This window comes from Camarhynchus parvulus, chromosome 3 (assembly GCF_901933205.1).
Source record: "Camarhynchus parvulus chromosome 3, STF_HiC, whole genome shotgun sequence".
NCBI lineage: Eukaryota > Metazoa > Chordata > Aves > Passeriformes > Thraupidae > Camarhynchus > Camarhynchus parvulus.
This window is the reverse complement of record NC_044573.1, coordinates 23,843,593-23,856,217: the sequence shown is the minus strand read 5'-3', so window position 1 is coordinate 23,856,217 and position 12,625 is coordinate 23,843,593. Positions and strand designations below refer to the sequence as shown.

General features: G+C 37.1%; 1 protein-coding gene across 3 annotated transcripts in view; it reads right to left on the bottom strand.

The window, feature by feature from the left end:
• Positions 1 to 12,625, bottom strand: part of MTA3 (metastasis associated 1 family member 3) — a 139,892-nt gene that overhangs the window by 119,373 nt on the left and 7,894 nt on the right. The gene's annotated exons all lie outside the window — the stretch shown is intronic.

Below are 12,625 nucleotides of genomic sequence, written 5' to 3'. Positions count from 1 at the left end.
AAAGAAGGGAGGAAGCTAAGTTTGCTTGATGGCAACACAAAGAATTCTGCATCTGAAGAAACCTCCAGAGAGCTGCTTTTGAAGCAGGTTTTTGCAATTATCAAGCCTTACTACCCATTAGAAGGAAAGTGGCAACAACCTTGCAAAACTTTTAGAGATCTCTTCACATCTTTGACTTGATTTACAGCACATGTGAATTTCATTTGCCATCCAAGAAGAGATTATTTCTATCAAAAGGAGTGAAACAGAAGGTACCTACAGGAAATCATAAAGTAGCACCAAGCTAAGCACATTTCAGCACGCGGGAAGGGAAGAAGAGCAATATCTCAGCGTGAGTAAATATTTTTATGTAGCAATATGGTGATGACATACATAGACCTCATTGTTCCATGATTAGAGGGATCAAAAAAAAAATCAATTTAAAATTGCTCAGCTAAATATAATTTTGAACTCTTAGGTATGGCTCCAAAGATGAATACTCCATACATACACACAATCACATTTTGAAAATTACACACTTCCCTTTAGGCCTTGGGCAAAATTTAAGATAATGCTGTTTTGTGGCACTTCTCCCAGTTTACAAGAAATATTTCATTATTTAGAAGAAAAATCCTAGTGAGCAAAAGCAGGCATCGCCAATGAGCTTTTAAAACTTGTGGTCTAGTTATTATATGTGGGCTTTCTAATCATCAGTAGTAAACAATTACAGTGATCCTGAATATCAGAGTGATCTGGTGGTGATACTTTCAGGGACAGCACTGAAACCTTCCCATCTGATATAAATGAGACTTAACTGACACCATTAAGCAATGGATACCAGAAAGAAAACTGCAACCCTCACTCATTTTACATATGCATCACCACTTTTAAACAGCATGAACACACTTTTTTCCCTCTTCCATTTAATTTGTGGGATTTACTATTAGAAAATTGTAGTATTAGAGAGCCTAAGAAGAAAACTGTCCATGCCTGTTGTCATCTTATTGCAGGGGTTCCAGACTGTTGTCTCCTTATCACAAAAGTTTCATACCTTCTTGGTGTTTCTCGTGGGCAGCTCCTCAGAGCACTGATCCTTTCTTCTTCACAAAGTAGCCAACTGACTCCAGTGCCCTTCCCAACCAGCCACCCCACTCTTTTATAGCACTCTTCTTCTCATGGGTTACAGCTGTGGCCTGGTAAAGTCAGGCCTGTTCCTAATCTTTGATAACTGGCCCAGCTGCAACTCCTTAGGGGTAAGATTACTTTCTACACTATCTTTATTTTCTTATATTCTATACCCCTACACCTGCCACCTAAACTTTGTATACAGTATCTCTGTCTACAATTATGTGATGAGTCAAGCTTGCAATGAGGAAGAATTGCTTGTTTCTGCAACTAAAATGAAAATAAACTGAGGGCAAGTCTCTAGAAATACAATACTCCCATTTAATAAAAATTTCTTTTTTTAAAGTCCTGAAAGACATTTAAAAGTTTAAATGCAGCTCCAAAAACTGTATGGTTAACCATCAGCTAGCAAAGCAAGGTCAATTCCTTGGACATACTACTCTCCCTTAACTAAATCAAAATAATCCCCCATGTGCTCTCCTTGTATACTGCAAGAGTAAGAGAGATTAGTTTAAACATTGAAGACTATCTTCAGGGAGGAGAAGTAAATCTTCAGTATTAAAAGAAAGGAGGAAGTTATCCCTCTATTGCCACCAAAATGCTGACAGCACTCTTTCCAGTTAGAGTTGGAATCTGGAAATTCTACCAAAAATCATGGAAACAGAGTAATTCAGGCTGGAAGAGGCCTCAGGAGGTCCCTTGCAAAAACTATATTTCAAAATAGGCTCAGCTGTGAGGTCAGTCCCTGGTACTCAGTAATTGAAAATCTCTGAAGACAAAAGACCACATAAGCTCTCCATCCCCCAGTAATGGAGAAAAGCTTCTACACGTATTTAATTAATCTGAATCACTCCTGTTTCAATTTAGTCACTGTCGAGAGTTCAACTCCATCTCCTGGTCTATAACCCCCACAGGAACTGGGAGTCCACCTCTTCTCCAAATTGAGAAAGGTCAATTCCAGATGACTCTCCTAGAAGGGCAAGAGCTCATCATAATGGTTTTTGCCAAATGCATTCCAATTTTCAGCAACTTTCCTTTTATCAGGAACCTAAAACTAGATGCAATAGAATTTGATGTAATGCAATGGGTGCTGAATAATCAGGGGGAATAATCTCTTGCCTAGATCTACTGGCTATGTGCCTGGTGATACAGCCCAGATTGCTCTTGGCCAACTCCTTTCCTTGTCAGGGAGTTGTCTGTGGGCAGCCTCAGGGCCTTTCCTGCAGAGCTGCTCCCCCAAGCCCTCCTGCTCTCAGCTTATGCTCCTGCCAGGAGCTCTCCCCTCCTAGGGGCGTTTGTCCCTGCTGAACATCATTGTGTTCTCGACAAAGCACTCCTCCTGCTTTCTAGGAACCCCTGCATACCAGCCCTTCCCCAGCACCTGGCCACCCCCTTCGTTCTTGTGTCACCTGCAAAGATGATAAGAGTGCAGCACATGGCCTGCTCTAGTCACTGCTGAAGAAGGTCCCCATGGAGATTCCCACCAGACTCCACACACAATGTGGACACTTAACCACCACCCTCTGACTCACACCATGCAATCAGTTTTTTATTCACCTACTTGTCCCTTAATCCAGGTCCACTGCAATTGCTTGGCCTGCTACAAAGGAAAAAAAAAAAAAAAAAAAAGAGAAAGAGAAAAAAGCAGAAATAGGAGACTGAGAAGACATAATGGGAAAACACAAGACTCCTTTCAAGAGCAGCACAGACCAATGCTGGATGAAAACAGCAGAGTACCCAAAGCTACAGTGCATTAACTTCCTACCTTAATTGCTTGAAACCATACCTCAGCTTAGATGTATCCAGCTTATGCAAGCATTCAAATCACCACCAACAACATTTGTAGAGTCACAGCCATTTCACTGTTTTTTAAAATATTTTTTAAATTGTATTAGATCAGTATGAGATTGGAATTTCGTATTCAAAGAAAGTCCCACTTTCAGAAAACTTTGCAAACTTTCTTCCTTTCCTTCCTTTCCTTTTTCTTCGATGCTCAGACTAAAAAATATGTACATTTCAGGTATCAACAACATATTTTCAAACCTACAGATAAAAAGCTGGGAATGCTGAAGAGCAGAAAGTTTACCACACACATCAAAGGAAAGGTGGCTGTGCATAAGTCTCTTTAAGCTTAGATGGTTGTAGCAAAAACTTCAAATGCTCATTTGGTAGATAGATGCTACAGCAGTAACAATTATAAGTATAGATTTTGGGGGAGAGAGAGTAAATCTAATTACTGCCAAATTTCATACAAAAGAAAAACAGTAAGTCTAACCATCTGAACAGGTTTATTCAGACTGTGAATGAAGAGGTCTCTTACGTTAGCAATTGGCCAATTTGCTCATCTGCATAAGGCTTCTTGCCACGTTTCATTGTACTAACTTAGTTGTGATATTTAATCCCCTAAAGCTGTAGTAAGGCCGTTTAATCAACTTTGTGAGCTAGACTATGCATGGTTACACTTTCAATTTGAGTGAGGAAGCATTTCCCAAAGCTGAATTAATTAGCTTTACATATACCACGTCTGTTGCAATGTTCAGATGACTTAGAATGTCTAACATCAATTCGATATTTGCTGTTAGTTTCAAATAGGATAAGAAATCCAAAGAACAGTTTGTATGCATTACAAGTCATGTAAACAGCATATTGCAATCTAAAGCATGAATCTGAGCAATTTTTCAGGTAGGAAAAAAAGTAGTGATCGCCTCGTGTTTACAGGGAACAGGTCTACTTTTAATTCCTGCTGGATAGCATGGATATACATGTGGCCTCTAAGGGATTATCCAGTTTTCCTACACAGTTATCCAGGTGATCCTCCCAAACTACCTCATCATTATTTTTCTAACGAAGGTCACAAAACAAAGAAATAACTACTGTGTAGCCATTAAGAACTAATATGCCACACCTACTGTCCAATAATAAAAATTATTTCCAAAAGAATGTAAAATGGTTTTTTGGATACTTTCAAGCAGCATGTTATGATAATAACAATTTCCAGGATAATAAGTCAGTCATAAACAATTGGACAACCATATCACATTTATCACAGGTCTGTAGAAAAAATATTTTATGGAAACCATCACACCTTTAATTAGCAGAAAAGTTCACCTTCCCAAACTTGATGGGTGGGGGTTATTTGATAGCTGGTTCTGGAGATTTTTGAGAGCTAGGAGCTTGTGGGTGGAAAGCAAGGAAGGATTACCTCCATAAGTACTATGAATCATGATGTGCTACATTAATAAATAGATTCTAATAAATTAAATATAACATGAATAAATGCAAAAGCAAGCACAATAGCTCTTTAACCATTTTTCAGCGCTGAAAGCTAGTTTGTAACAACACTACAGAACAGAAGGTCCTACAGAAGCATGAGATCAATAACACGCTGGCAGTGGTGAAAAAGCTGGCTTATGTATCATAAACTTCAACTAGATTTTTCCCCTTTTACCTGATTTCTGTATCACCTATTCAAATGCAAATACTCCCAAATGAGAAAAATATCCTGTTACAGGGCTCAGGTTGTGTTTGGTCATGTGTACATCTGTATCAACTACAGCAAGCTGCTGCAGGATGTGAGAGCAACCGTCCTGGGTGGTGTTTCTGGGAGCAGCTCATTAGGAGCAGCAAGCAGCAGACTCAAAACTGTGCCATGGACACTGGTATTTGCAACATGATGAACATCCAATTACTGGTTACATCCAGCTCATCAGCTGAATCAGAAGTCAATTAGTGGTTTTTCCAAAGTGTGCATATGTTTAGAGCTGTGTGGGAAAGAAAGGAAATTTTAGTTCTACCCTCAAATCCAGGCTGGCAGACCACCACAAGCAAAAGGGTACATGGTTAATCTGACAGCACCCAAGAAATAATTTTTAAATCCATTATCTGTCTCAAGAAATACAAAGGCTACCTGCAACACTGTCATGTAGCCTGCTTGAATAACTACTACACCTGATTTTAATAAAAGGGAGATTTGTATATTCCATTTTCCTGAGACAGCTGCTATTAATAATTTTTCCCATCACTAAGATTTTCACCATTTTTTCTGTGAAACTCCTGCTCATATCTTGTTTTAACAAGATTATCTTTCCTTTAGCATAGGCAACAGGTCTGTTTGATCTAGTTGGTTAACAAGCTGCATGGTTGTCTCTCCTTAAGAAAATGTAATGTTAATATATAAAAAAATAATAAATGTAGCATGAGAAGAACAAAGCACACAAAAAAATGTGCTCTTATGTTTTCTGTAAGAATCCAAAGTCCATGTTTAAGATCTACACTGGCATTTTCTTGCACTATGTGACAATAACTACAGAGTTTCAGAGATCTAAACTGATTTTCTAACATTCAGTTCACATCCTCAAAAGCTGATAAACAACTTTTCAAAATTTATTGGCAGAGATGAAAAGGCACAGATTGTACAAGAACTCTCCTACCCCTACTCAGGATGGCATATGATTCTGCTTATAAAACACAAATTATTTATCTTCTACAGCATCTCCTTACAGAAGGGCTGAATTTTGTTGGATTTTTTGCAGGAAGGAAAGAAGAAGTAGGAAGAAAATAAAATGAAAGAAAAGGGGGGAAAAAAGAGAAAGAAAATAAAAGGATTTGTATATCCTGTTCTTGGATAAACTCAATCAAGATACATTAAGGCTCTAGATGTGGGATTAGGAAATGAGAAAAATATTATCCAAGAGAATGCCTGCTCCATGCCAACATGGTAAGAAAGCTTTTCTGTCTATGTAGACCTGACAAGACAACCAGGAAGAAGAGTTCATTCACTCTGATGGTCTGTGCAAGACTTAAAGGCTGATTTTTTTTCCATCTTTTTTCCATCAACTATGTTAGAGATTTACCTTCCGGGATACATTACTTTCTTAATGCCTGTACATAGATAACGAGATAATAATTTACAGAAACTATACATATGAACTCTGAAAAGCGTAAAGAGATATTAATATATGTATTACTTTAAATAATTAAATCATTTTAATTTATTCATTCTGAAGCCAGAAGGAAAAAAAAACAAACAAACAAACAAAAAAAAAAGTGTAGGAATAACATCACCTTGCATTAGCTATTCAAATTTTAATACATATGCCATTCCCAAGTAAATCAACAAAGTTTTTCTTCTACTCTCAGTACTTTGCTTTGTAGACAACATGTCCAAATACCATTTTTGTTGCAGTGAGTAAAATATCAAAAATCTTCACTTATTCATCGCATATATGGTAAATTTTCAGTATTTTGATTCTGGCTTTTTTTCCTTTTATTAAAACCAAAAATTAAAAATTAAAAGAAAGGGGAGAGCATTATGAAGGTAGATGAAGCTAGCCCCCATTTGAAGGCAAATGTAAATATAAAAGCTGTCCATATATCAAAACCTTTTTTCTTGTATAATACTTGGCAACTGAGTCCTTGTCCTCTTGAGGGCCTACTGAGAATAACTGCATCAGGATTTCACTCCTGACAGCAGCATCAGACAAAGGATCTGCCTAAAGGCACTGCCACACAGCAACGGGCCACAGTACCCTGTAGGGTCTGGGTTACAGGTCACTGACTCTGCCAACACTATTTCTACTCTGGCTTAAGCCAAAACAAGGCTGCACTTTTAATACAGGAAACTGAAAGATGACTCCCTTCATCACTGCATATCACTGTCACAATACTACACAAAAACAAGAACAAAATAAAAAATTAATTCTATCATTCAGCATATCAAAAACAGGAAGATAGCTAATTGAGTTGTGCTGGTTTTAGATAGATGTTTAACCTGCTGTACAAGTACAAAAGGCATATGCACTCACATAACCCCTGGATATATGCATATATAGTGCTCTATGCATAGCCCAGCAACTCTGCAACCTGCACAGAGACATCCTATATACTGTGATAAATCCTCGAACAGGTTTTGGATTCAGGCAGTAGGTGACAGTCAAAATGAACTACCTATCTTCCTGAAGTCTTTTAGGAATTTGATACTGTAGAACAGGCTTTTACTGAAAAAAATTGCCCTTTTTACCACTCAAACTTTTTTTGCTCTTGGGAGTGACATATTCTACATCAGTACAAAACAATTTCTCTGCAAGGATCACAGAATCACTTGTTGCATATCAAAACCAGAAGCAAAGCAGATTCACACTACAAATCTTCACTTGATCAGAGAGGGTTACAAACAGTAGCTGAGGTAAAAAACAAAATATTGATCAAACAGACAAACTGCGCTGTGAAACAGCACAGCCACTCTGGCCACACACTCCATGTGGTTTGGGGCATGACAAACTCAACATATTTGCTAACTGAGTCCTGTTACTTGTGCAGACTACCTTTAACAGAAAGAGAGTTTACAGACAAATCACACAGCTGCTTTATACATTCATCTTATCTGCTACTTCTACCTAGTCCATAATACCTCACACCATAAATATATATAGATATATATATACACACAAACACAGCACTGCATGAATCAGCTGGGGTAGGAAGTGCTACACTCATTCTCACACAGAGCCTTGCCCAAGCTGAAAAGCTCCACCTCCACCAGCATGTGTGCAGTTAGAGGCATGCATGAGTATTACCAAGGGAAACTATTGCACACTTCATTCCACTGCAGAATACAGACATTCAAGAATTACTGCTGGTAAGCCTTTAAATCATAGACCTGATTCCCACATCACACATTTATTTGCCACTGCATGATGGGAAAGTCTTTCTATATTAATGGTGGGTTTACCTCATTCAAATTTATAAATTATATAAACTGCTGATTCAATTAGACTATCAGAGAACTCTTTGAAGATGTGAAATGCATCTCATTGGAACTTTACAGCTAGAGATAACCTAGCAATATTTTTGTAGGCTAAAATTTATGCCTCAGGTGCTTTGGTACAGTGTGGGTGCACTGGCAAGAAAGTGGGAAAAGTGACTTAAAATTAGGAGCCAAGGGAAAAGAAAAAGAAGTAGAACCATTTGAGATTATGGAAAGCTACTTTTCTTCATGAGACAAAAAGTTATGATAAATAATATCCATTTAAATACTACAAGTATTTTAAGGGTACCAAGAAAACAGTGTAGGATCACATGCATGCACAATCAAGAAACACGAATGAGGCAGGAAAGCAGCTGAGAGAAAACAGTTACATGTTTTCCACGAATCAAAAGGAACACTGAACAAGTACAGTAACAATGGCATGTGTATTTAAACCTGACCACGAGGAAGTGAATCCTAAGAAACACAGGGAAATAGGGGAATGCTCAATGCTTTGGCAATTTTCTGTGAATACTCTCTCCTTCTAAAGACTCAAATATGAAGAATTTATTTTGGGAGTAGAGCTCAAAAAAGTGACACCTTTTGTACCCTACTGAGTTCTTTACCAAGGAAACTTACTAAATAAATACTTCTGGTATTTAAGTAATAAAAATAAAAACTGAGCTTCATATATCTTATAAACAGCTTTAAGCATAAACATGAACTGATATTTTGCAGCTTTCCACTCTTCACAGCAAATTCAGAGAATTAATCCAGATTTTAGGTTTAGTTTGTTTTTACATTCAAAGAAATTGGCAGCAATGTATTCAAGTCTCTTAAATTTTGTGCTCTGAAAAGAAGATTGTTGAATTTGAAAGAAAATTAACCTACACACACTTGCCCAAAATTGTAAGTTTAGACTTTGGGGGTCTAAAGATGAAGCTAGCAAAAATTCAGTCCATGCAAAAATTCAGATGTAGTTATACAAATTGCACAGAATGGACAATTTTGATATGCGAAGAGGCCACGCATGATCAAAACGCAGATCACACATACACAGGTGAAAAAAATGTGTTTATGCAAGTTTTCCCTAAGAGCTAGGAACTCCTAAAATTATGAACTTTGTTGTAAATCCATTCATCCATTAGGAGAAGATCATTAACATTCACAATTTAACAAGCCATTCGGCACCAAAGGAGGAGCCTGACCAGACACAGAAGTTAATAATTCTACAAGAGTTGACAGTAAATTTGTTAATGAGACAATATAGCTACTAATTCTAAATGTCAGTCACAAAAAGAATACTCAGATATTGTCAGAAGCAAAACACTCCTCATTACTGCTTCTTTATTGCTTTCCCTGTTGAGAAGAGAAAACATTCACAAGTTCTTGAACAAAAATCAAATGAAGAAAACACATAATTTATGACACTACCCAAAGCACCCTTGAAAAGAATAATTGGGAGCCTTGAGACAAGTTTTTCCTTGATGACAAGGAAGTAGTTTTCAACAGGGCTTGCTGTATTGCAGCAAGTTCTGAATTTTCTCCCCCCTTTTCAAATAAATTACAACTGATGGCATTCTCTTGGGTAAATGAAGGAAAACTTGATGCTCCCTTGTCTCAGGAGATCAAAGAGATCATGTCTTCCTCACAAAAACCCCAAGCTCATTTTCAGTGAAAATGATAGACTAATATGTCTTAGCATAAAAGCTACTTTGCCACTGATTAAAGAATTCCTTATCTGTATCATCCTTAAATGGTCCTCCTCGGGTGTGTTTCTCCCACATCACAGACTTCAGGATTTCCAGAAGCAACACAACAAAACTGAATTTGCTACTGCTTCGTTTACATGTCTCTATCAGATGACTGCAAATAATATTAGCATGTAAAATTCCAACAAAAGCAACACTGGAACCTATACACCCAAATTTCCTGGCTTACTATATTTGGTTTTGTCTCCATTCACCAACCCAAGAGCCTTCTGATGAGCTGCTCACAGAGAGTGACTTCTGAAAAAATTTCTTGTTCTCAAAGAGAAGAGGGCAACTGTGTGAGATCAAAACTAACTTTCTCCTAATTCTCGGGGGGTGTGTGTGTGTGTGGACAGAGATGACAGAGCCAGGGACACTGAGCTGCAAACAAACACCAGTTTATATTTACAGAAGCCTTGAGATTAACCAGGCAGTATCTCACTGAACCAGTTACACGAGTCTGTTCACCCACTCCTCAGGCATATCTAGCAGCCAAGCCTCCTTCCTTATATACAATTCAAGAGACTCTCCTACCTTTCATTCCCAGCTCTGTCTTTCCAGCCCTTAGCTCCTTTTTCTCTTGTCAAACCAGAAAAATCCAGAAAAATGGTATCTTTCATCACAGGGTGGTATCAACAGATTTCTTTTCTTAACAGCAAGCAAGAGAGGTCTGCTCACCAAGTGCAATTGAAAAAAATCAACTGTAACCTAACAAAAAATTTTCCAAAAGCTACAAAATTCCATGGAAGTGTTACTCAGACTACTGTAAGAGACACAAATCAATTGAGCTCTTAAGTTCTAAACACTTATTTTGTTTTGGGTTTTTTTCACCAACATGACCATAAGCAAGACCAAAAAAGTATTCACCATGGAATTGATTTTTGTTGTTTGGAACTTTTTTTTTTTTTGGAGAAACTATGAATTATTTCAACATTTAAAATTATCAAGACAGAGAAAATTGATTGTATGCAGTAGAAGAATTAATATTTGTCTCTTGGGTTCATTCCACCAAAGGTGCTTCTAACTGAACATAGGCTGCAAAGACAAGAGGTATCAAGGGAAGTAGTGAAACCAAAAAACAAGACAATTTAAGATTTCAAATAAAATCTCCAGTCAAAACATACTTTTTCTTCTAAGACATTATGTGACTTGAATTAGGTAACAGGAAAAGTCATCTTAAAGTGATTTTTTCAGAAAAGGGATTGTGGTTGAAGAAATACTTCATGAGAACCTGTTTAGTTTGATGTACAAGAACTACTACAATGAAAAAGAACCAGAACCAAAGAAAAAATAATCCACCAAGTTTCTGGTTGTGTTACAATCTGATTGGACAAAAATAGTCCAGCTATAGTATTTTATAAAAATTTTGAAATCTACTGAGTCAAATATGTGACAGAGATAACAGAACACTGAAGAACACAAGGTGTTTTAGACATTTTACTCTGTAGCTCTTTCCTCAACCTCAAGGGTCTCCACACCCATAACTTTATTAATACAACTTTCTAAATTTAATTTTTTTTATTTTGTAGAGGGCAGGAAAAATTCTTGTGTTTTTCCTGGAGTTGAGTATTAAAAATATTACTATGCAACAGCAACCATATGCTGAAAAACCTGGTGGCACACAAAAAGGAATTCACATTTCAGTTTTGTGTATCTTTGGGAACATCAATGAGTAATCTGCTAAACACTACTGCTCAAGTTAAGCTCATTTTCTTAACATCTTCAATGATACCTGCTAGCCTGCAGCTCTACTGAAATAAAATCTGATGGCATATTAACAGCTTCATTTCTCTCGGATGCATCTAGAATGTTGGCAGTTAACACAGACAATAGGCAAAATATTCCTCTCCTCATATACAAATCACCTTTAAGTGAAGGTAAGAAGGTTCAGCAGCATCTAAACTGCTCTACAAGATCGAGCCATTTCCAGGAATGCTGGAACATTCTTGATATTATATAGAAAACAAACTACCAGTGTTTGTAAAGCACTCTGAGATCTTTTAACGGCAACTATAAAAACATATTGGCAAATTAAATATTTTTCACCAACTTTTATAAGAACTTCTAATAGGAGCATTGCTTTACAGGCAAAAAAAAACTGAAGTAGAGAGAGAATACTGGATTTGTTTCTGATTGCAACACATCAAAGTCATACAAAGGCAAGAACTGAGTACAGACTCCAACATCTGATGATAAAGTTCAGTGGACATGGCAGTGTTCAGTCAAAGACTGGATCTTGGAGGTCTTTTCCAACCCTAATGATTGTCTAACCAGGAATGCCTAGCAGGACTCTTCTTCTCCTAGATATCTATCATATACAAAAATTCTGTAGCAGAAACGCCATTTTACAAAGCAATGTGACATGAAACATGACTGATCAAGAGCAAAAGAATAAGTTTTAAAAATGTGCAACAATTAAAGCCAGTAAGTGATCTCTTAAAAGAACAATTGAGATTGAACATCATTTTTTGTCAGCTTCTGTAATCTAGAAAAATTTCGTTTTACCTTTCCTCTCAGTCAATGAAACAAATATCTCTGAGGTTTTTTTTAATTGAGTACTGTCTCGTTCACAAAGAATATCAATTCTGTTAATGAGAAAAAATACATTCTGCATGGGCTTTATCACAGGCCCAGAAATATTCTTGGCATTTAGTCAGCATCTCAGCACACCTAAATGAAACAAACCCTCTTTAATAAACCAGAAGATGAAGGACTCCAACAACAGTAATTTTTTTTATATCCTCACCAGATGGTTGACTTGGCAAAAGCTGGCTGAAGAGTTGCAATAAGAGAATGACTTCAGACATAGTATTACAAGATAATACATGATCAGATCAAGAATATAAAGTGCAAAGAACTGCAAAAAATGGCATCATGCACTCAGGTCACCCCAGTCAGCTTCAAGAAAGTAAACCTCAAATATGCTTTGGTTCTTGGAATGGTCTCTGTACAGGGCCAGGAGTTGGACCCAATTATCTTCATATGTCCCTTGTGATACAGGATATTCTATGATTCTCTGCAATCT